The 25,000-nt window shown below is 45.7% G+C and overlaps 1 protein-coding gene across 2 annotated transcripts in view; it reads right to left on the reverse strand.

Moving 5' to 3' along the window:
• LOC143294639 (neuronal acetylcholine receptor subunit beta-3-like) overlaps positions 1-25,000 on the reverse strand; it is a 228,374-nt gene that overhangs the window by 30,073 nt on the left and 173,301 nt on the right. The gene's annotated exons all lie outside the window — the stretch shown is intronic.

Here is a 25,000-nt window from a genome sequence, read left to right on the forward strand (position 1 = left end):
TCTTTTTAAAGCCGAGTTGATGAATTTACTTTAGAATTAACTTTAGTCAGTTATTCCTACCCTGTGTGTGAGTTGTTACACACACACACACACACACACACACACACACACACACACACACACACACACACACACACACACACACACACACACACACACACATGGCAATGACAAAGAAAAACAGAGAGAAAAAAAACAAACGAACTTTCTGGCATCACTTTGCTGTCAATCCGGAACAAAAGACTCTGCATTCGTCTGATCTCATTTTTACACCCCATTCCATTCAACAAAAGCACAACTTTCCTTTAAAAGTACAAAGCTTCTAAAACGAACACTAAGCAGCCCAGACCTCTACTTGGTCTGGCCGCAAAACAGTTAGCAAGTTGATGATGGAAGCGCGACAGAACGGGGGAGGGGGTGGTGGTGGTGGTGGTGGTGAAGGAGGAGATTTTGGAGGCGCGTGTGGGGGGAGGGTGGCTGTGGGTGTGGGGGAGGCGGGGGACGGGGGGTGAGAGGGGTGGGGGGTCAGGATGGAAACGAAAGGAAATCCCATCCATAGACAACTCCCCCCGTACCCTACTCCGCAACCCCCCGCCCCCCATTTGGATAACTGGATCAGATAAGAGGATTCTCTCTCTCTTTTTAGGAAGGGAGTTGGGTGGCAAAAAGATCGAACCTGGCCCGCAAAGCATTGGAGGGTGAGGGTAGGGGGTGTGTGTGTGGGCGGGGGTAGTTGGAGGGCAAGGAGTTGAGTGGGATGGGGTAGGGGTGCGGAGTGTGGGGGGCTTTCGCGTGTTTGAGAGCCCAGGGGAACTGTCCTTCCATCGAGTCTCCAGGTTAACGGCAATGGCAAAGACTATTAGCTCACCGACTTTCCCTCGAGACAGTCTCTGTCCAAATTACGTGGTGGCTGACCCCTGTCAACGAAGAGAGACAGACAGACAGACAGACAGACATAGGCAGAGACAGAGAGAGAGGCTGAGACCAAAACAGAGACAGAAAGAAAAGAGACAGAGGGAGAAAGAGACAGAGGGAGAGACAAAGATAGACAGAGACAGACAGGAAGAGAGAGAGAGAGAGAGAGACAGAGAGAGACAGAGACAGAGACAGAGACACGGAGAGACAGACAGACATACACAGAGAGAGACAAAAAACAGAGACAGACAGACAGAGACAGAGAGATAGACAGACACATACATACAGAGATAGAAAGAGACAGAGAGAATAACAGAGAAAAAGAAGACAGGGAGAAAGAGAGAGACATATTTCATTTCTGAATTACGTCTAAGCAGATGGTTTGTCCTTTTTAATCACGAGGAACACAGATATCAATACTTGGCAGCTCCTACGTACGTTCGTTGTTTGATCGCAGAAGTGCAATTCGGGAAATTGTATCCGTAAACCACTGTACATAGAACAAAAACAAGCTTTGCAGCTTACCTCGGCTATAAGGACATCGCTGTAAAACATTAGTTTCATTTTATCTATTAGCATCATTATTGAAAAAGACTTATTTTTTTCTGAGAAAACGCCACCAAGAGACGATAGCCTCCCTTTCTCTCTCTCTCCCCCCCCTCTCACACTATATAATAATAATAATAATAATAATAATAATAATAATAATAATAATAATGATGATGATGATGATGATGATGGATATTTGGATTCCCTATGTCCGGAGAGTCCAGAGCGTTTACAAATACAATTACACATACACACATTGATGCAGATACACTTCATAACATTCATTTGCCTATACGCATCACAAAACAAACAGGTCACACACACACACACACACACACACACACACACACACACACACACACACCAGGCATTCAATACACACACACATACACACACACACACACACACACACACACACACACACACACACACAGAGACACACACACACACACACACACACACACACACCGATACAGCCCCATTCCTCTCACCACCCACCAACAATCGCAAACAGGCACACAGGGCGGAAAAACTAATCATAACAACTGTGGATAAGGTTAGTTTTGAGAGCTGACTTGAATGAGGACAAAGACTGAGCGTGTCGGACAGAATCTATTTTAGATAGATAGATAGATAGATGGATAGATAGATAGATAGATAGATAGATAGATAGATAGATAGATAGATAGATAGACAGATATACACCCACACATGTCCCTCTCTGTCTCCGTCTGTTTGTCTGTCTGCCTCTCTCTGTCTCTTTCTATCTGCTATGTACATTCTCCCCCCTGTCACTCCATTCGTTATCATGGAACAAGTCACAAAACCACAGGTTGATAGGGAACATGCAAGAACTGTCAGAAATATTGATTGGGCTGTCAAAAGTTTGAGTAAAATGACAAGGTTTCTCTTTTGTGGGCGGTCCTGAGAAGGCCTGATTGAATATATATATATATATATATATAGAGAGAGAGAGAGAGAGAGAGAGAGAGAGAGAGAGACAGACAGACAGACAGACAAACAGACAGACAGAGAGACAGACAGACAGACAGAGAGACAGAGACATAAACAACAGAGAGAGAGTGAGAGAGAGACAGAGAGAGAGAGAGAGGGAGGGAGGGAGGGATAAAGAGAAGGTGTCGGGAAATCAAGCAGAATCAGAAGCACAAAGCAATGGCTTGCCATATCACACTTGCCTTGTTGCTTGTATTTTGTAACAATCATAAACTGCATATATCACGCACCTCTTTTGATGATCTTTTGTTGCGTTATGGTGAAGAAGAGAGGGAGGTGGAGGAGGAGGAGGAGAGGAAGGAGAGTGAGAGAGAGATAGGGAGAGAGAGATAGGGAAAAGATAGAGAGAAACAGAGAGACAGAGAGAGACACGAAAGAGAGAGACAGAGACAGAGACTGACAGCCTGGCTAAATACAGCCAGAATAACGATAGTCTAACAAAGAGAGAAAAATCCACAAAAAATAAGACACCAAACAAAACAAATTTCGGTGCCATGAACAACAGCAAAAGCAAACAGCAATAGCAACATCAGATGCAGCAGCATGAACAGAAGAAGAAGACGGTGATGATGATGATGATGATGATGATGATGATGATGATGAAGGAGGAGGAGGAGAAGGAGAAGAAGAAGAAGAAGATTTCTCTGTGTGAAATTCGGGCTGCTCTCCCCAGGAAGAGCGCGTCGCTTCACAGAGAGCACCACCCATATTTTTGTATGTGTTTTTTTTTTCACCCTGCAGTTTGATTTGTTTTCCTATGGAAGTGGATTCTTCCCGCAAAGATAACTTTATTCAGTTATGTCGATCAAACTTGTTATTTCAGTGACTGTTTGGGCAATCATCTGATTGAAATATGAGTTTTCAGCGTTTTGAAATGTTGTCGATCTACATTAAGGGGGGAAAAAAAATGACTGCAGGGCGCTGCTGAAGATGTCTGCTTTGCAGTATCTGTTTATTTTGTTTGTTTGCCCTATTTCATTTTGGACCAACGTTGTATACATACTCATGATAGACATTAAAGGCGCTAATTAGCGCGCAGGGTTTCTGCACAGGTCAGGCATATTCTGTTGCTTTAAGCACCTGTGGTAATTTTTTTTTTAGTTTAGGTTTAAGTTTCAAGGAAGGCTCAAAGCGTGCGGACTGCTCCATATACGCGACACCAAATTCGCTGAAAATCACAGATACCTGATCTTTGCTGATCTGGTCTAATACCTGATGTAATTATATATATATATATATATATATATATATATATATATAGAGAGAGAGAGAGAGAGAGAGAGAGAGAGAGAGAGAGAGAGAGAGAGAGAGAGACAGAGAGAGAGAGAGCCATATAGAGATTTACTAACATTAATGATACAAAATATAAACAAATAAAATAAACACAATTCAACAAATAAATGACTAAACAGACAGACAGAACAAAGACAGAGGCAGATAAGCGAATGCGTGCGCTGCTTCTTCCAAGTTAATGATAACACGGCAACACACGGTGATCTCCCCTGCCTGGCGGTATCCAATCCAAATGATGAAAACCAAACACGGCCAGACCCCGAGTTAATCTGATCAACACCCACACTACTCGGGACTGGGCTGTGGATCGATTCCTGTGGCCCAGTGACTCAGTCCTACCCGAGAGTCCACAGCCCCACCCCCCACCCCACCCCACCCCACCACCACCCCTTTCACCAGCCGCTGGACAATAATTATTGATTATATTCACTATCTGGCAGAGTTTGAGTTTCACTTTCAAGGAACCGTTAGAGCGTGTGGACTGATCCAGTTTCGTTAAACAACATCGGTTGTTTTGGCGTCACTGCGTTCGGACAAATCCATATACGCTACACCACATCTGCCAAGCAGATGCCTGACCAGCAGCGTAACCCAACGCGCTTAAAATTACAGGTACATAAAATCAAAAGAAATATAAAGAAAATGGACAGGTAAGTAAATAAAGTAAAAGATAGCGAAAGATGTCTAGAAAGCAAAAGTTTCATACTGCATGATTAATTGATAAGTAAAGTGTGTGGACTTTCTCTGACGACTAATGAACTTACAGCTGGTGTCCACACAACAATGAAAAGCCCTGTGATTTTATTTTATTTATTTTATTTTTATTTTTAATATATATATTGTCATGGGCATGTGGGAATTGCCACTTAATTCCCCGAGTAAATGGAAGACTACTCATTTGAGCAGAACGCCTCCCCGTCATTGTTGATTCTCCCTTACATGACAGCTCTGGCACTCTGCAGATTATCGATCCAACAATATCGCCATCAATCGTTTGCATCAGCAACGGCTGAGCAAAGAGCAGCATTATTAACTGACTGCAGAACGATGTGGACATCGTTATAATCAATCTTCTTCATCAGATATGGCAGGCCAGAAGTGTCAAAACAACAGCTCTAGAAATGACCATCAATCATTTTACATCTGATAGGGTTGGACAGCAGTCTGTTGACCGTACGTTGTTCTGAGCGATCCAATCATCAGTCAGTTTAACCGGGTATGACTGCTTCAGTCAGAGACGGAAGGACAAGTTCACAGTCACGCGAAATGTAAATGTGGTGCGATAAGGAATGTGTACTTTGCCTTTAGCCTTTTGAAGGTGGCCGAACGGTTAAGACGCTCTTCTTGTCCGATTCCCGCTTTCCCGAAGTTTGACTGAAAAAAAAAATCAAACTGAGCGTCTGCTCATTGGGATGAGGCGATAAACCGAGCATCACTCTGCAGCCCGCACTTGGCACACTGAAAAATAACCCACCGCAACAAAAGTGTTGTCCTCAGGCAAATTTCTGCAGACGAATTTCATTCTGATAGCTGCACAAACTTTGTGAATTCCATTTCATTCGCAGTGACGTCAGGTGTGTTTGCATGTATGTATGTATGTATGTATGTATGTGCGTATGTGTGTATGGTTGTGTGAGTGTGTGTGTGTGTGTGTGTGTGTGTGTGTGTGTGTGTTCGCGCGCGCGCGCGTGTGTGTGTGAGTGTGTGTGTGTGTGTGTGTGTGTGTGTGTGTGTGTGTGTGTGTGTGTGTGTGTGTGTGTGTGAGTGGGGGGCGGTGGGGGATATATTGTTAGCATTAATCGGGGTAATTGATAATCATTGCACAGTACTTATTTCTGCAGTTGTATGGACACAACTTGCTGTCAGCAGAAATAAGTAAGGTCTTTTTTTTCTTTTCTTTTTTTTGGTTTGAGTTTCTATGCGACTGGGTCCTGAAATAGCAGGACCGAATCACACACACACACACACACACACACACACACACACACACACACAGACACACACACACACACACACACACACACACACACACACACACACACGCACACACACACACGCACACACGCGCGCGCACACACACACAGATAAACACACACACACACACACACACACACACACACACACACACACACACACGCACACACACACACACACACACACACACACACACACACACACACACACACACGCACACACGCGCGCGCGCACACACACACACACACACACACACACACACACACACACACACACACACACACACACACGCACGCACGCACGCACACACACACACACACACACACACACACACACACACACACACACACACACACGCACACGGACACACACACAACGAATGCCGTTTCAACGTACCCAGTTTCTCCCACACAGCCACCCCATTTAAACCCCACAGTCTCCACTGGGACCGAAACGGGGTAATGGCAGAGGAACTAAGTCGGTCTATTGTGTTCACGTTGACGTCTGTCTGCTGACCATATCGCTTCTGTTCTTTTGCCGATTTGTCAGCCGTGTTGTAGAGTTACGTTTTACTTCCAAGCCGTCTGTGCTGCAAAACAGATTCCCACTTAATCACCAGCTGTTAAAAAAAAAAAAAGTTCCTGTGGAGTGGAGGAAGTGAAATAGAGGACAAGTTTGGAAGGAGACTTGGTGCTGAGAGAGTCTGGTTTGAAAGGGCTGCACGTTTTTCTTTGTTGTTGGTGGTGGTGGTGTTTTTTTTGTTTTTGTTTTATTTTATTATTATTTTTTTTTAAAGTATAGAATCAGTTCCAGCCATGCTGGTTGTAAACAGAGCACTTGATATACGTCCCTGTCTCCGAGTGTCCACTCACCCCCACCCCCACCCTCCTAAAAACAACAACAAACAAACCAAAAAAAAACAAAAAACGGGGGCAAGTTTAGGTAAGGATGGGACAGTATGGGTGAAGCATGTGCACACTTGTTTTGCCTTCTGGCAGAACGTGTATGGAATTGGTTCCGTTTTCTCTGTTTATAAACTGGACACTTTTAGATGCGTCCCCATGTCCTACATGTCCCACATGTCACATATGTTTGAGGAAGTAAATAATAGACGTCAAGCAGACAGAGTGCTTGAAATGGTCACACTTTGTTTTTGTCTTCCTGAATATCATGTGGATTTATTTTCTGTCAAAGGGTTTGGACAACTGCTGGGGTTTAAAATGTAAATGTGTCGTCTCCGCATGTTACCCACTTTCCCCCCGATCCACCCCCCACCCGACCTCCATTAGGATAGGACTGGACGTCTGGATGAGTTCAACACTTTGATCCTATAGTAAAGTTATCGGAACTAACTGATCAAATGATATTGTGTAGAACCGGGAAATGTCTAATCATTAATGGCGGACTCGGTTGATTTGTTCTATTCCTTTGGAGGGGGGTTTAACATTTTTTTTTATAGGTTTTTACATAAACACACACACACACACACACACACACACACACACACACACACACAGACACACAGACACACACACACACACACACACACACACACACACACACACACACACACACATTTGTTTTATTCCGATTTTGTGGAATTATATATGATGCTTGTTAGAAGAAAAAAAACTAAGCTAGTTGAGGTTCTCAGCACTGATTCCGATATCATTACTGTTCTGTCTGTGCACATCTATGCTGGGATCACCTCATATGTAATGCGGTTCCTTGGTAGTCCCTTCCGATCTACTGCACATGGTGTTGTTGAGCAACCATTTCCCCGCAAACCTTCTGGCCAGACGCGGTTATGATGAGTTTCCGTGTCAACAGGTGGTTGATGTGTGCTATGTTCTCTCTGAAGCTGGAGAGAATCCCTGTCCCAGCAGATCAGTGTTCACGATTTGCTCATATGCGCTCTCCCCTTTTGGTTTATTTCTCCCGAGCCTTCCTTTGAGGGGAGACGTTCTTATCATTGCTTCACTGTTTGCACGTCATTGACATGAGGGTTTTGTCCTGTGTGAGATGTAGCACCGCCACCGCCCCCCCCCTCCCCCTCAGCCATCAGGCCTATCGGTATCGTGGTGTACATGGATGATCCACTGCATGGCTTGCTGGGGCTGGGGAACAACTTTCTTTTTGGGGATTGCGCTAAGATTTGGGTTATTTCACATTTTCCATAGGATTTTTTTTTTTTCAAGAAACAGAGAGAAAAGGAGAAACAAAATGCTATGAAGCGTGCGCGTGCGTCAGTCTGTTGTAGGAAAATGACGTGCGTAGTGTGTAATTATGTGTGTGTGTGTGTGTGTGTGTGTGTGTGTGTGTGTGTGTGTGTGTGTGTGTGTGTGTGTGTGTGTGTGTGTGTGTGTGTGTGTATGCGCGCTCGTGTGTTCTTGCGTACGCTTGTTGTCTGTTGTCACAACTATTTGCCGTAAATACAGGAGCAGACTAGAATAAGTAAAAGGATTATCAGATATGTTTTAGACAAAAAAGATTGTCATGCAAAAGCAGTGCTAATTGTTATAGTAGCATAACTATATGTAACTAGTAGCAGTCCAACAGAAGCATTGACTGCAGTAAGGATGGTAGCCGTACGGAAGCTGTGGACAAAGGAATGACAATGACGTTAGCAGCAGTGGTATTGACTGGCTTTCGTGACATCAGGTATCTTCAGACCAATGCCAATTTACCCCCTGACTGACAATCGACACTCCATCACGCCCAATGTGGCTGTTTAGCAAAGAGACAACGACCATTCCGTTCCCTCCGAGAGCGTTAGGGGAATCCCCCCATTTGTTGCCACAAAGACCGTTCCTATTGACAAACATCTTGGTCCGAAATAGAATCTAGGGTTGGGGGTGGGGGGCGGGGGGCGGGGGTGGGGGTGGGGTGGGGGGTTGTCTGCTGACTTAACTACCACCGGTATGTCCCTTTCTCTCTATTGGCAAACTCCTGTTAAATGTGTGTTCCGTTGGGCGGTTTTTTGTTTTGTTTTGTTTTGCGTTTTTTTCCACACACGTTAAGAAGCGTGCTAGGCGTGTGAAGCTCCAGGAGGTTGGGTGAGTAGGAAGGGGAAAGGAAGGGTGAGTGGGAAGGGGAAAGGAAGGGTGAGTGTGGGAATGGGATTGATGAGGGCTAAAGGAGGTCAACTGAAGAAAAAAAAAGAAAAAAAAAGAGGGGGTGGGGCTGTAGCGTTCTTGTTCACAAAGTGAGAATGAGAGATTGATTAGGTGTGTGTGTGTGTGTGTGTGACAGAGAGAGAGAGAGAGAGAGAGAGGGAGAGAGAGAGACAGACAGGCAGACAGACAGACAAACAAACAGCTAGGCAGACAGACAGACACAGAGCAGGAAAGAGAAAGAGTGGGTGAGAGAGAGAGAAAGAGAGAGAGAGACAGAGAGAGAGAGAGAGAGAGAGAGAGAGAGAGAGAGAGAGAGAGACAGACAGACAGAGAGAGAGAGTGCGAATGTGTGTCTATCGCCTTCCCCCTCCAATCCCTAACCGCTGTAATTATCATAGTACTATGGAAACAATATAGCTGTCTAGTTTTCCCTTCGTTTCTGTAACTACCCACGCCCCTACTTTTCCAAACACGCAGTCACACACACACACACACACACACACACACACACACACACACACCACCACCACCACCACCACCACCACCACCACCACTACCAACAACAACACACCAGACCAGCACCCCAACCACACCACTGACTGTTTTTGAACAACCGATAATCCGGAATATTTTGACCACAACTGAGACGAGCCCCACGTTATTCATGCGACACATAGACCCCGAACAGTCCAATGAAGTCCTGCCAATACACAGTGCATCAGTCCGTGGACTGCCAGTCATAGCCTGACGTCATAACTTGACATATTTCATGACCAGAGAGCTGTCACGACCTGTCAGTATCTGACAACCTTGTTCCCTTCCATTAACCGACCGTCGCCTAAAACTATTTCCTCCGCACAGACTGCACATTTTGTTTAGCAGGCTAGAAACCTGGACGGCAAAATGGGTATGGGTGTCGTGGTATCTCTCATTGTCATGGCTGCTTTCGCTTATGGGACAGCCCTGGCACTAGTTCTGGCGTCATATTGATCTGAACAATGGTGTTATCATTATCATTTCATAGGGTTTTTTGTCGGGCGGAGGCAATGTTAGCTTCAAACTGATTGTACATTACACTGTTACAATCAACCTTTTGAATATAATTTAACCAAACAAACAACAACAAAAGAAAAAAAAACAAACAAAACAACAACAACAACAACAACAACAAAAACAAAACAAAAAAACAACAACGAAAAACATAACAAAACAAAACAAAAACAAAAGTATTGCACTTCAAGCATACAATGCGATATGTCTGGTTCTGCTACAACTAAATGGGGACGAGTCAGCAATCAGGTCCAAAACCAAACGTTATGTGAGAAAATGTCTTCCAGCCTTTGTCCCAGAAACTGTCTCACTAGCGTATTCTCATCCATAAGAACACTTAAGGTTGTGGCTTGGAATAGAGTTAAGACTGCAGAGTCTTGGCCTTTCACGACCACACAACAAATCAGCCTGCCCTATCTCATTACCGACCTATGGCAAATATTGTTTCGTCCTTTCGTTTTCACACGCTGGCCAACTGGGTTGGAAAGACTCAGTTGACAGACTCTGATGCATCAGTCAGGGTAATACCAATGCCGATCCGATTGGATACATATAATAAGGTGGTCTGGTACTGTAATAATGGCAGCTTTTTCTCGCCCAGTTCTCTCAGGCAATAACGTAACACTGCAAAATCGTAGAAGCCGAAGGTGTTTATATGTATGATTATTCATAGTTTCAGAAACAACAAAGTACAGCTTGCTACACGTGATATCTTATCATACACACACTCGCGAGCATACGCGCGTGCGCGCGCACACACGGACACACACACACACACACACACACACAAACACACGCACACACGCACGCACGCAGTACAGGATAAATGGAAACCGGTTTCGGTGGTAGGTGGGCAGGGGAGTGAGGGGGATAGCTAGAGAATGAGAGAGACAGAAAGGCTAGAACGGTCACAACAAAGACTGATAAAGAGCGCAATGGATCGCGACACAGGTCCATTTTTCAGTCCCCTCTCCTGGTCGTCTCGTCTCACACCTTGACCTCCCCGCATCACACTGCTAAGTTTTCTTTCTCTTTTTTGTTGTTGTTGGTTTTCTTTTTTCTTTTTACTAAAGACAGAAACAAAACAAAATATCAAGGTGTCGCGGTATGTTCGAGCGTGTGTATAGATGTGTGTGTGTGTGTGTGTGTGTGTGTGTGTGTGTGTGTGTGTGTGTGTGTGTGTGTGTGTGAGTGTGTGTATGTGTGCGCGGGTGTGTGTGTGTGTGTGTGTGTGTGTGTGTGTGTGTGTATGTGTGTGTGCGGGTGTGTGTATGTGTGTATGTGCTTGTGTGTGTGTGTGTGTGTGTGTGTGTGTGTAAGTGTGTGTGTGTGTGTATGTGTGTGTGCGGGTGTGTGTATGTGTGTGTGTGTGTGTGTGTCCCTGAAACACCACCACGGCAACAATCAGCACAAACCCAGCATTCCCTGTTCAAACACTAGCTTTGTCCAACACCACCAACCAGTTGTATCAGGAGACTCCACTGGGACCTGGAGAGGACTAAGTCGGTTCCGTGTTTTCACAGTGACGTCAGTCTGCAGACTGCACTGCCTCTATTCCTTGCTGATCCATCAGTGTGGCTTTGTTCAGTTCGATTTACTCTCAATGATGTCTGTGTTCCATACAGAGCCCCAACCCCCACCCCATAGAATCAGCAGCAGGAAAAGTCCCTGGGAGAGTTTGGGGGAAGTTGTGGAAGCCGACAAATGAGAAGGAGACAGGGAGACAAAGTGCTCAGAGAGTCTGGTTTGAAACATGCATATCCTGTTATTCAGTTTAAGTTTTTCAAGGAGGCGTCACTACGTTAAGACAGGTCTATATACGCTGCACCACATCTGTGAAGCAGATGGCGGACCAGCAGCATAGCATAACTGAACGTACTTACGTAAGGCCTTGAGTGTTTGCATATATATTTGTGTACCTATCAGGACAATTCTAAGCAGTTTAGCCCAAATACACAAATTCTGTTTGTGCAGTGGTGCAGCTATCGTCTACAAGCAGTACCTTCATAGAGAGGGTGGGGAAGGGGAGGGGGGTGTAGATGGAGGTCGATGGCGGGTCACAGCCACATTAATCATAACAGTTGTGTGAATGATATTCCTGGTTGACACTGGCATCATAAATCTGCAGGAGTGTGATAATCTACGTCTCACTGACAAATGGCACTCAATCAAGTCTGATGTGGCGGTGCAGAAAGGCAGAACGATCAACAACGATCACGTTGTTGTTCCCAATCAGCGCGGTTAGGGAATCCTCTTGTCGCCACACTATCGTTCCTTCCAAACGGTGACGTGGATCTGCAACAGGATTTGGGCTATTTTGAGAGAGAGAGGACTAACTTCCCCGCTGTTTGCACAAGTCTGGCCTGTCCTCTAACCTGACAACCACTGGTGGTTGTTGTTTTCCCATTTGGAAACTTCAGTCAAGCAATGTGTTGCTTTGGCCAGTTGCTGTTTGACCACCAAAACGACACTGGATTAGACGCATAGCCTGCAGCAACGTTTCCAATTGTTGTTGACTGGAATGTGAAAGGTGTAGTAATGGACAAAATAGGAGCAGATTCAAGGGGATTGTGTGGTCAGTACCTAACACAGAGAGAAGAAGAAGAAGAAGAAGAAGAAGAAGAAGAAAGAAGAAAATGAAAATGAAAAAGAAGAAAATATGAACAAATAAAGAAAATAAAAGAAAAATGAAGAAAGGAGGGAAGGGCTACCACAATCAACCCTGTGATTGTATTAGAACAAAAACAAACAAGCAAACAAACAAACAAAAAAAGAAGAAGCTGTAAACATGCAGTGCAATATATCAGGCTCTGCTGGATACAGAAATAAATGAAGACGTGTCAGCGGTCACTTGAACGTCAAACGCGATATGATCAAATATGGAACAGCTTCCAGGCTTTACCCCAGGTACCGTACCTTGTGCCACTAATGCATTCTCATCCAGACTGAACACGTGATTACAGTGTCTGGGCCTTTCATGACCACACAACAAATCCGCCTGTTCCATCTCATTACCGACCTATGGAGAATATTGTCTTGCCCTTTCGTTTTCGCACGTTGCCTACTGGGTTGGAAAAATCAGTTGACAGACTCTGATTTATCAGTCAGGGTAATAGCTGTGCTTACTGATGGGCTGTATATAAGGTGGTCTGGTACTGTAATAATGACAGCTTTTTAATCAATATTTACAAAACAAACAAACAAACAAACAAAAAGCAGAATAAAACTGGTGACACTTCGATCATATCACAACCACATACACACACAAAAAGGAGAGAAATGGAAACGGGTGTGGGTGGGTGGAGGTGACGGGGCCAAACAGAGAATGACGGAGACAGAAAGGCGAGAAAGGTCAGGTGAAACAAATGATAAAGAGAATAATGGATCAAGACAAAGGGGGCTTTGTTCAGTCTCCTTTTCGTCTCTCCTCACTACTAGACTTTCCTCACGAAATACTGCTACTTTGTTTTGTTGTCAGATCAGCCATTTGCCTACTGTTGAAGAAATAATTAAAGCTGCTGTTTATTTGGTTTTTTGGACGCTGCATCTGTTTCATCACAGGAGTTTGGGCTGTGCCCAACTTAACTTAATCTGGCTGTTTTTGGATTCATCAATCTCATTGTTTTTTGTTTTTTATTTGTTTGTTTTTTTCCTTTCTTTTTCTTTTGACTAAAAACAGAAACAAAACAAAAAAGCAAGCTGTCACGGCATGTTCGTGCATGTGTGTGTGTGTGTGTGTGTGGGGGGGGGGTGTGCGTGTTTGTGTGTGTTTGTGTATGTGTCTGTGTGTCCCCCACCCACACCACCACAGCAACGATCAGCACAAAGCCAAAATACCCTGTTCAAACACTAGCTTTGTCCAACACCACCAACCAGTTTATCAGGAGACACCACTGGGACCAGGAGAGGACTAAGTCGGTCCCGTGTTTTCAAAGTGACGTAAGTCTGCAGACTGCACTGCTTCTATTCTTCACTAAACCACCAGTCCGGCTGTTGTTCAGTTAGATTTACTTCCAATTCCGTCTGTGCTTTATACGGACACCCCACCCCCACCAACCCCTACTCCCCATAGAATGAGAAGCCGGAAAAGTTGTGGGAGAGTTGGGGCAAGTTGTGGAAGTCTATAAAATGGGACACGCTGTAAAGGAGATAGGGAGACAGGGTGGTGAGAGAGTCTGGTTTGAAACATGCATAGCCTGTTATTCAGTTACGGTTTTTCAGGGAGGCGTCACTACGTCCAGACAGGTCTACATACGCTGCAACACATCTGTGAAGCAGATGCATGACTGGCAGCATAACCCGATGCACTTAAATCAGGCGCTGCATGCTTGTACATATATTTGTGTACCTATCAAGACAATTCTAAGCAGTTCAGCCCAAATACACAAATTCTGTTTGTGCAGTGGTGCAACTATCTACAAGCAGTACTTTCATAGAGAGGCTGGGGAAGGGGAGGGGGGTGTAGATGGAGGTCGATGGCGGGTCACAGCCACATTAATCATAACAGTTGTGTGAATGATATTCCTGGTTGATACTGGCATCATAAATCTGCAGGAGTGTGATAATCTACGTCTCACTGACAAATGGCACTCAATCAAGTCTGATGTGGCGGTGCAGAAAGGCAGAACGATCAACAACGATCACGTTGTTGTTCCCAATCAGCGCAGTTAGGAAATCCTCTTGTCGATACACTATCGTTTCTTCCAAACGGTGACGTGGATCTGCAACAGGATGTGGGCTATTTTGAGAGAGAGGACTAACTTCCCTGCTGTTTGCACAAGTCTGGCCTGTCTGCTAACCTGACAACCACCAATTGTTCCTTGTTCTTTTCCCATTTGGAAACTTCAGTCCAGCAATGTGTTGCTTTGGCCAGTTGCTGTTTGACCACCGAAACAACACTGGATTAGATGCATAGCCTGCAGCAACGTTTCCAATTGTTGTTCACTGGAATGTGAAAGGTGTAGTAATGGACAAAATAGGAGCAGATTCAAGGGGATTGTGTGGTCAGCATCTCACAGAGAGAGAGAGAGAGAGAGAGAGAGAGAGAATAAGAAGAAGAAGAAGAAGAAGAAAATGAAAATGAAAAAGAAGAAGAAAATATGAACAAATAAAGAAAATAAAAGAAAAATGGGAAAGGAAGGGCTGCCACAATCAACCCTGTGATTGTATTAGAACAAAAACAAACAAGCAAACAAACAAACAAAAAAAGAAGAAGCTGTAAACATGCAGTGCAATATGTCAGGCTCTGCTGGATACAGAAATAAATGAAGACGTGTCAGCGGTCACTTGAACGTCAAACGCGATATGATCAAATATGGAACAGCTTCCAGGCTTTGACCCAGGTACCGTACCTTGTGCCACTAATGCATTCTCATCCAGACTGAACACGTGATTACAGTGTCTGGGCCTTTCATGACCACACAACAAATCCGCCTGTTCCATCTCATTATCAGCCTACGGAGAATATTGTCTTGCCCTTTCGTTTTCGCACGTTGGCCTACTGGGTTGGAAAAATCAGTTGACAGACGCTGATTTATCAGTCAGGGTAATAGCTGTGCTTACTGATGGGCTGTATATAAGGTGGTCTGGTTCTGTAAAAATGTCAGCTTTTTAATCAATATTTACAAAACAAACAAACAAAAAGCAGAATAAAACTGGTGACACTTCGATCATATCACAACCACATACACACACAAAAAGGAGAGAAATGGAAACGGGTGTGGGTGGGTGGAGGTGACGGGGCCAAACAGAGAATGACGGAGACAGAAAGGCGAGAAAGGTCAGGTGAAACAAATGGTAAAGAGAATAATGGATCAAGACAAAGGGGGTTTTGTTCAGTCTCCTTTTCGTCTCTCCTCACTGCTAGACTTTCCTCGCGAGATACTGCTACTTTGTTTTGTTGTCAGATCAGCCATTTGCCTACTGTTGAAGAAATAATTAAAGCTGCTGTTTGTTTTTGTTTTTTTTGGGGGGACGCTGCATCTGTTTCATCACAGGAGTTTGGGCTGTGCCCGACTTAACTTAATCTGGCTGTTTTTGGATTCATCAATCTCATTTGTTTTTTGTTTTTTTTGTTTGTTTTTTCTGTTGTTGTTTTTTGTTGTTGTTTTTTTGGGGGGTTGTTTTTTCTTTCTTTTTCTTCTTTTTCTTTTGACTAAAAACAGAAACAAAAAAAAGGCAAGGTGTCGCGGCATGTTCGTGCATGTGAGTGTGTGTGTGTTGGGGGGGGGAGGTGGGGGGGAGGGAGGGGTGCGGGGGGGGGATGCGCGCGCGTGTGTGTGTGTTTGTGTATGTGTGTGTGTGTCCCTCACCCACACCACCACAGCAACGATCAGCACAAAGCCAAAATACCCTGTTGAAACACTAGTTTTGTCCAACACCACCAACCAGTTTTATCAGGAAACTCCACTGGGACCAGGAGAGGACTAAGTCGGTCCCGTGTTTTCAGTGACGTCAGTCTGCAGACTGCACTGCTTCTATTCTTCGCTAAACCACCAGTCCGGCTGTTGTTCAGTTAGATTTACTTCCAATTCCGTCTGTGCTTTATACGGGCACCCCACCCCCACCAACCCCTACTCCCCATAGAATGAGCAGCCGGAAAAGTTCTGGGAGAGTTGGGGCAAGTTGTGGAAGTCTATAAAATGGGACACGCTGTAAAGGAGATAGGGAGACAGGGTGGTGAGAGAGGCTGGTTTGAAACATGCATAGCCTGTTATTCAGTTACGGTTTTTCAGGGAGGCGTCACTACGTCCAGACAGGTCTACATACGCTGCAACACATCTGTGAAGCAGATGCATGACTGGCAGCATAACCCGATGCACTTAAATCAGGCGCTGCATGCTTGTGCATATATTTGTGTACCTATCAAGACAATTCTAAGCAGTTTAGCCCAAATACACAAATTCTGTTTGTGCAGTGGTGCAACTATCTACAAGCAGTACTTTCATAGAGAGGCTGCGGAAGGGGAGAGGGGTGTAGATGGAGGTCGATAGCGGGTCACAGCCACATTAATCATAACAGTTGTGTGAATGATATTCCTGGTTGACACTGGCATCATAAATCTGCAGGAGTGTGATAATCTATGTCTCACTGACAAATGGCACTCAATCAAGTCTGATGTGGCGGTGCAGAAAGGCAGAACGATCAACAACAATCACGTTGTTGTTCCCAATCAGCGTGGTTAGGGAATCCTCTTGTTGCCACACTATCGTTTCTTCCAAACGGTGACTTGGATCTGCAACAGGATGTGGGCTATTTGGAGAGAGAGGACTAACTTCCCTGCTGTTTGCACAAGTCTGGCCTGTCCTCTAACCTGACACCCACCAACTGTTCCTTGTTGTTTTCCCATTAGCAAACTTCAGTTGAAGCATGTGCTATTTTGGCTAGTTGCGGTTTGACCACCAAAACGACACTGGATTAGCTGCATAGCCTGCAGCGATATTTCCGATTGTTGTTGACTGGAATGTGAAGGGCGGAGTAATGGACAAAAGGGGAGCATGTTTGAGAGGATTATACAGATCCATCAGTAACTGAGAGAGAGAGAGAGAGAGAGAGAGAGAGAGAGAGAGAGAGAGAGAAGAAGAAGAAGAAGAAGAAGAAGGAAATATGAACAAAGAAAGAAGAAGAAAAAAAAAAGATGAATGGAGAAGGGAAGAAGCAATGAATGAACCAATAGAGAAACGAATGTGCTATGTTCCTGACAATGTGTGCAGGAGTATTTTGCACAATGTGGTACTGACAGTCTTGATCTAACGTGACATCTTTCATCAGGAAGGTTCTATTCTGTTTTTCAGTAGATGTGGTGCAGAGTATATGGATCTGTCCGCATGCTCCTGCACGTCCTGGGAAACTGAAACTGAAAACTGAAAACACCCGCAGATCTAAGCATTTATTGCCAAGATCTCCCACTTTTTTTTTAATTTTTGCTTGAAACCTCCTGTTGCACTGTTTGGACAGAACCTAGCGCGAGATCAATCATCAGCACAGCGATCAGAATGATCAGAATCCTGGCCAGCCACTTGTTCGTTCACCGTTACCCCATTTCGGGAGCCCGGCTACCCTCGCCTCATCAGCAGCTATTGACGCGCAAATCTCCCACACTGGTCTGTCATCGATCGTGACCTGACACTTGGCCACTGGCATCACTTGCACGATTACATCATCGCCGTCGTCATCACACGCATCGCCACATCATCTTCCTGATTTTCGTTTGTTTGCTTGTTTTTAGTTGTTTGTTTTCTGTAGTTGTTCTGCTGTTGTTGTTGTTGTCTTTTTGTTTGAGTCTTCGATTCTTCTGTTGTTTTATATCTCTTTTTTATGCATTTGTTTCTGGAAGATGTTTGTTCTTGGTTCGTTTTTTATTTTTTATTTTTTTAAGTGTTGTTATTTGTTTGTGAGTTAGGGAGGCGTTTTCTCTTCTTCTTCTTCTTCTTCTCTCTGTGCCATTCTCTGTCTCTCTTTCTGTGTCTCTGTCTCTGTCCGTCTGTCTGTGCGTCTGTGTATCTGTTTGTCTGCCGTCTGCAATAAAACATTTCTGAGCTGAGCTCCTCTCTCTCTCTCTCTCTCTCTCTCTCTCTCTCTCTCTCCTCCCCACTTCCACCTTTCTTTTTCTCTCTCTTACACTCTCTCTCTCACTCTGTCTGTCTGTCTGTCTGTCTATCTCTTCCTCTCTGTTGACATAACTATCGGGAACTGTAACACATCAACAATATGCACGGCCTGCAATGTGTTCCCAGCAGGGATACCATTTTACGCTGAGTGACATCAAAGAGTGGCAGGACTGTGATCGATGAACATGTTACCGGAAGACATCTAGATGTGTCCAGAGGTGCATAACACAATCCATGGCTGTGTGACTACCTGCTTATCTGTCTGGCATCACTCAACCAACGAGGTTATTTTCCACTCCAGTAGACAACTTTGAACTGGAATCTCTGCTTGCCAAGCGTTCTCACACGCAAGGAGAACATTTCTCGCCATCCACGCTGTCGTGTGATGCAGAGGCAGAAATGAGAACAAATCAGTCACCGCAACTGCTATAATTTCTTCCGGCTTTTATCTTGTCGTGGAGGACTGGTCTACCCTTGCAGTTCCAATCGGCGCGGACATCTTTGTATTTCAGTTTCAGTTTTTCACGGAGGAGTCACTGCGTTCGGAAAATTCATACACGCTACACCACATCTGCTTGGCAGATGCCTGACAGCAGCGTAACCCAACGCGCTTAGTCAAGCCTTGGCGACATGCATGTATATTTTGTGAACCAATCAGAATGGATTTTGCCAGAGGACAACACTCAAGTTGCCATGGGTTCTTATTCTGCGCGCAAAGTGCGTACTGCACTAGGGACCTAGGTATATCATCTCATCCGACTGACCAGACAATTTGATTTTTCTTTCAAACTTGGGAGAAAGGACGAGAGCGGGACATCGAACCCAGACCCTTGATGGAGTCTCCCGTCGGTCCGACGGATGAGTAGGCAGGCAGGCTTATCTGTCGGTGTGTGTCTTCATATGGGAGAAGAGGCCGATTCTGGATGCGTAGCACTTCCCACAGGTGTTGCAAGGGAAAACCTCTCCAGGTTGAGCCCTGCTTCCTCTGCTTGTTTTAGTGAGGAGGAGTTGTGCAGTCCCTTCCCCACTCTCTCGCCTACCGACGCTCAAGGTCCCACAGGTGACTTGTTTTAGTGAGGAGGAGTTGTGCAGTCCCTTCCCCACTCTCTCGCCTACCGACGCTCAAGGTCCCACAGGTGACTTGTTTTAGTGAGGAGCCCCTTCCCCACTCTCTCGCCTACCGACGCTCACAGTCCCACAGGTGACTTGTTTTAGTGAGGAGTCCCTTCCCCAGTCTCTCGTCTACCGACGCTCACAGTCCCACAGGTGACTTGTTTTAGTGAGGAGGAGTTGTGCAGTCCCTTCCCCAGTCTCTCGCCTACCGACGCTCACAGTCCCACAGGTGACTTGTTTTAGTGAGGAGTCCCTTCCCCACTCTCTCGCCTACCGACGCTCACAGTCCCACAGGTGACTTGTTTTAGTGAGGAGTCTCTTCCCCACTCTCTCGCCTACCGACGCTCACAGTCCCACAGGTGACTTGTTTTAGTGAGGAGTCTCTTCCCCACTCTCTCGCCTACCGACGCTCACAGTCCCACAGGTGACTTGTTTTAGTGAGGAGCCCGTTCCCCAGTCTCTCGCCTACCGACGCTCACAGTCCCACAGGTGCAGATACTGCCTCTCCCAGACCCTTGTTTACACTGTAAGAGACAGATATGTGTTCTAACCATTCTGCCAACCTCCTCCTTCATCTCCGTCAGTCTACCATCGATCCTGACAGGAAACTTGGCCACTGGCCCCACCGGGCCTCACGTCATTATCATCAGTCACACCAGCTGTTCACGCTACTGCAGCGGTGTATGGAGGCCAGTGCCTTTTTAAAGCCTTTTCACAGAGCCTTTTCAAAGAGCCTTTTAACAGCCATTTCAAAGTTCTTCAAAGAGCTCTCTGTCATTAGGACGAAACGGTCGCTCTCCCTTTCAAATACGAAAGCTTCGGACCATTAAATTATCATGGACAATCATGGAAAGGAATGTAGTTGCCACAGGCGGAATAGTGAGAATGATGCTATGAGGTGATGTAGAGATTTGCCTGTGTGTTTATGGCGATTTCTGGTTTGACTGTCTTGCATGCTGATGACTGGAATACTCAAATGGTTAAGCACAACCAACAGGTAGTGAGTTCAAATCGTTGGCGCTACAGAAATAAGAAAATAAATAAATAAATAAAATAAGTAATAATGATAATAAAAAAAGAATGGTCTGTATCGCTGTCTGTTTCAACGCGTTGTGGCTTTGGCGGTGTCATGTCAGATAATGACCTCACCCCGGTCTGTGCAGTCTCCCAGGATCTTATTCCAATCGACCGTGCAACCACAAGTTGGGGTCAACGGTAATTCCAGTTTCAATTTTAAGAAGGTGTCAGAGCATAGCGGACAGATCCATAAACGCTACACCACATCTGTTCGGACAGATCCACAAACGCTACACCACATCTGTTCGGACAGATCCACAAACGCTACACCACATCTGTTCGGACAGATCCACAAACGCTACACCACATCTGTTCGGACAGATCCACAAACGCTACACCACATCTGTTCGAGAGCAAAGGCTGATCCGGCCTTCAGAGTTAAAACAAATCTGAAATAAATGAATGAAAGAATAAATGGATAAAAAAAGAGAAGAAATATCAAAGAAAACCCTGAAATTGACCAATTTCTTTTACGTTTTCCTTTGATATCGCTTCCGCCAAGCCAAGACCACAAGGTTATCATCAAGTCCCCTTTCAAAAGCTGCTGAAAATGTCTTGTAATCATTCGAGAAATTAAAAAAAATCACTCACTGGAAATACACTTGACAATTACGGAAGAAGCATTAGAGAATTTACGGCAGGTAACAAACTGGGGAGACACTGACAGTGCTGACAGCTAAAGTTACCCCCCCCCCCCCCATCAACTGGGGAGACACTGACAGTGCTGACAGCTAAAGTTACCCCCCCCCCCATCAACTGGGGAGACACTGACAGTGCTGACAGCTAAAGTTACCCCCCCCCCATCAGCTGGGGAGACACTGACAGTGCTGACAGCTAAAGTTACCCCCCCCCCCCATCAACTGGGGAGACACTGACAGTGCTGACAGCTAAAGTTACCCCCCCCCCCCATCAACTGGGGAGACACTGACAGTGCTGACAGCTAAAGTTACCCCCCCCCCCCCATCAACTGGGGAGACACTGACAGTGCTGACAGCTAAAGTTACCCCCCCCCCCCCATCAACTGGGGAGACACTGACAGTGCTGACAGCTAAAGTTAACCCGTCATCAACTGGGGAGACACTGGCAGTGCTGACAGCTAAAGTTACCCCCCCCCCCCATCAGCTGGGGAGACACTGACAGTGCTGACAGCTAAAGTTACCCCCCCCCCCCCCCCATCAACTGGGGAGACACTGGCAGTGCTGACAGCTAAAGTTAACCCGTCATCAACTGGGGAGACACTGACAGTGCTGACAGCTAAAGTTACCCCCCCCCCCCATCAACTGGGGAGACACTGGCAGTGCTGACAGCTAAAGTTAACCCGTCATCAACTGGGGAGACACTGACAGTGCTGACAGCTAAAGTTAACCCCCCATCAACTGGGGAGACACTGACAGTACTGACAGCTAAAGTTAACCCGTCATCAACTGGGGAGACACTGACAGTGCTGACAGCTAAAGTTAACCCCCCATCAACTGGGGAGACACTGACAGTACTGACAGCTAAAGTTAACCCGTCATCAACTGGGGAGACACTGGCAGTAGTGACAGCTAAAGTTAACCCGTCATCAACTGGGGAGACACTGGCAGTAGTGACAGCTAAAGTTAACCCGTCATCAACTGGGGAGACACTGACAGTGCTGACAGCTAAAGTTAACCCGTCATCAACTGGGGAGACACTGACAGTACTGACAGCTAAAGTTAACCCGTCATCAACTGGGGAGACACAGGCAGTAGTGACAGCTAAAGTTAACCCGTCATCAACTGGGGAGACACTGGCAGTAGTGACAGCTAAAGTTAACCCGTCATCAACTGGGGAGACACTGGCAGTAGTGACAGCTAAAGTTAACCCCCCATCAACTGGGAAGGAGACAGTGACAGTCCTGACAGCTAAAGTTAACCCATCATCAACTGGGGAGACACTGACAGTGCTGACAGCTAACGTTAACCCATCATCAACTGGGAAGACACTGACAGTGCTGACAGCTAAAGTTAACCCCCCATCAACTGGTTCATTGCCATCCTCTTCCCGGCTCACTGACGTGCCTCATCAGGCAGCTATTGACACAGAAGTCTCCCACGCTGTCTGCCATCGATCGGGACTTGACTCTTGGCCAGCGGCCTGAGTTACGACACATCATCATCGCCATCCCACGCCCCGGCAATCGGCACCAGTTCTGAGGCTGGGGTGCAGAAGGTCACCATTCGTTACTACCTTCATACAAGGCTGCGCCACTCAACGCACAGAATCACCAGGCCGAAAGTTTTATTATGTCGTGTGGGTATGTTCGGTTTCAGTTTCAATTTCTGGAGGTGGCGTCACTGCGTTCGGACAAATCCATATACGCTACACCACGTCTGCTAGGCAGATGCCTGACCAGCAGTATAACCCTACGCGTTTAGTCAGGACGTGAGTGTTTGCACATAGTTTTGTGTACCTATCGGAGTGGGTTTTATTTACAGAATTTGCAAAACGGACAACAGTCTCATTGCCATGGATTCTATTTCAGTGCGCCAAGTGTGTGCTCCACATGAGACTAGACGCTAAATTTGATTCTCCAGTCAAACGTGGGAGAACAGGATTCGAACCCGGACGGTCACGGACTCTCTATTGGCAGACGAGCGTCTTAACCATTCTGCCACCTTCCTCTCAGAACACCAAGATGAAAGGGACTGTTCTCCCGAAGACTTTGCGATACCATCCAGTTGCGTGGCGACAGCAATGTCCTGGAGAACCGCCAGGAGGAAGACGATGGCTGGCGTCACGAATGTCCTGTTTGTTCACTGTTTTCACCGTGACTTCCGCCAGTCTTCCTTCCCTCTCCACAACTTGTTCTGGGACAGGTTGAGAACTGAAAGTAACAGCTTCATTTGGGCGGAAGGTTTGCCTATAGTGGGAAATTCAATGTCAGGCAAATAAAATGGTCACTCACGTAAAAATGTTAATTCTCTCTCTCTCTCTCTCTCTCTCTCTCTCTCTCTCTCTCTCTCTCTCTCTCTCTCTCTCTCTCTCTGTGTATGTGGTGTGTGTGTGTGTGTGTGTGTGTGTGTGTGTGTGTGTCGCTTATGTGTTGGGGAGCAGTTTTAGGAAAGCCAAGCTAAAACAAAAAGTGGACTGATGACTTTGTTGTAATAACGGTGGGAAATCTCTCTCTGTCTCTCTCTCTCTCTCTCTCTCTCTTCCTTACATATATAAGTGCTATTGTAACTGATGTAGATTAGCAAGGACAGGTTGGAAGAATGGGCCATGCCTAAAATCTTAATCCTTGAATAAAAAACGTTTTGAGTTCTGAGTTCTGAGTTCTCTCTCGAACCGTCTGCCCACCAGCCAGAACAAATGACCACCACAAACGGGTCAGACTAGAGCGGACTGGACAGGGAGGGGAGGAGTAGGGGGTCGGAGGGGGGGTGGGGGGGGGGGGGGGGCGGGCGGGCTTTCCTTTCTGGACCTAATGGCACTGCCGAAGGTGTCTCTTCGGTGCCCGGGTGCCAGACTCTCTAACCACGTTGGTAGCACTTTTCACTGACACTGGAGCAAAAACCACAAGAGTTGTTACAAATCGGGCCGGCCATTGAAAGGGACAGGGGCAAACCGAAACACTGACTGACTCACTGTCTGAACCAGTTGCTGAGCTGTCCAGCAGGACGCGACGTGTAATTGGTAGCGTCTGTTTGTCTGTGTCTGTCTGGGTTTTTTTCTTCTCTCTCTCTCTCTCTCTCTCTCTCTCTCTCTCTCTCTCTTTCTCTCTCTCTCTCTGTCTGTCTGTCTGGCTGGCTGTCTGGCTGTCTATTTTTCTCCTCCCACGTCCCCCCCCCCACCCCCCGATGAGGAAACTGTGAATAACAGGTTATTGATTATTGTTGAAAATACAGTATCTGTCACTGCCTTCTCTGTTAATGACAAAAACCCAACAACAACAGAAGTGCTCATGTTCATTGTTACCCCCCCTTTTTTTTGTTGAATTACAAATATTTTGTCTATTTGGCTTACATGTCGATATCAGTGAACAAGTTGAAAAAAAAATATACAATGACAATTACATATATGTATGCATAAACATGTTTTTCAATCAAACACCCCATTCTCATTCTCCGTGCACCAAAGAACAACACTGCTAAAGGCAAATGCACAAACGTGAAGCTGTCATTCTTCAGCGAAACGATTGTGTGTCAACATGTTGATATAAACATTCATTAATGACTGTTACTGAATCGTAATAACTTCAGCACTCGCTCATCAAACTGACAAAACACAAAATCAAAGATCAGGTCAACAGAGAGCAAGGTGAACGAA

The sequence above is a fragment of the Babylonia areolata genome, chromosome 1 (genome assembly GCF_041734735.1).
Source record: "Babylonia areolata isolate BAREFJ2019XMU chromosome 1, ASM4173473v1, whole genome shotgun sequence".
Taxonomy (NCBI): domain Eukaryota; kingdom Metazoa; phylum Mollusca; class Gastropoda; order Neogastropoda; family Buccinidae; genus Babylonia; species Babylonia areolata.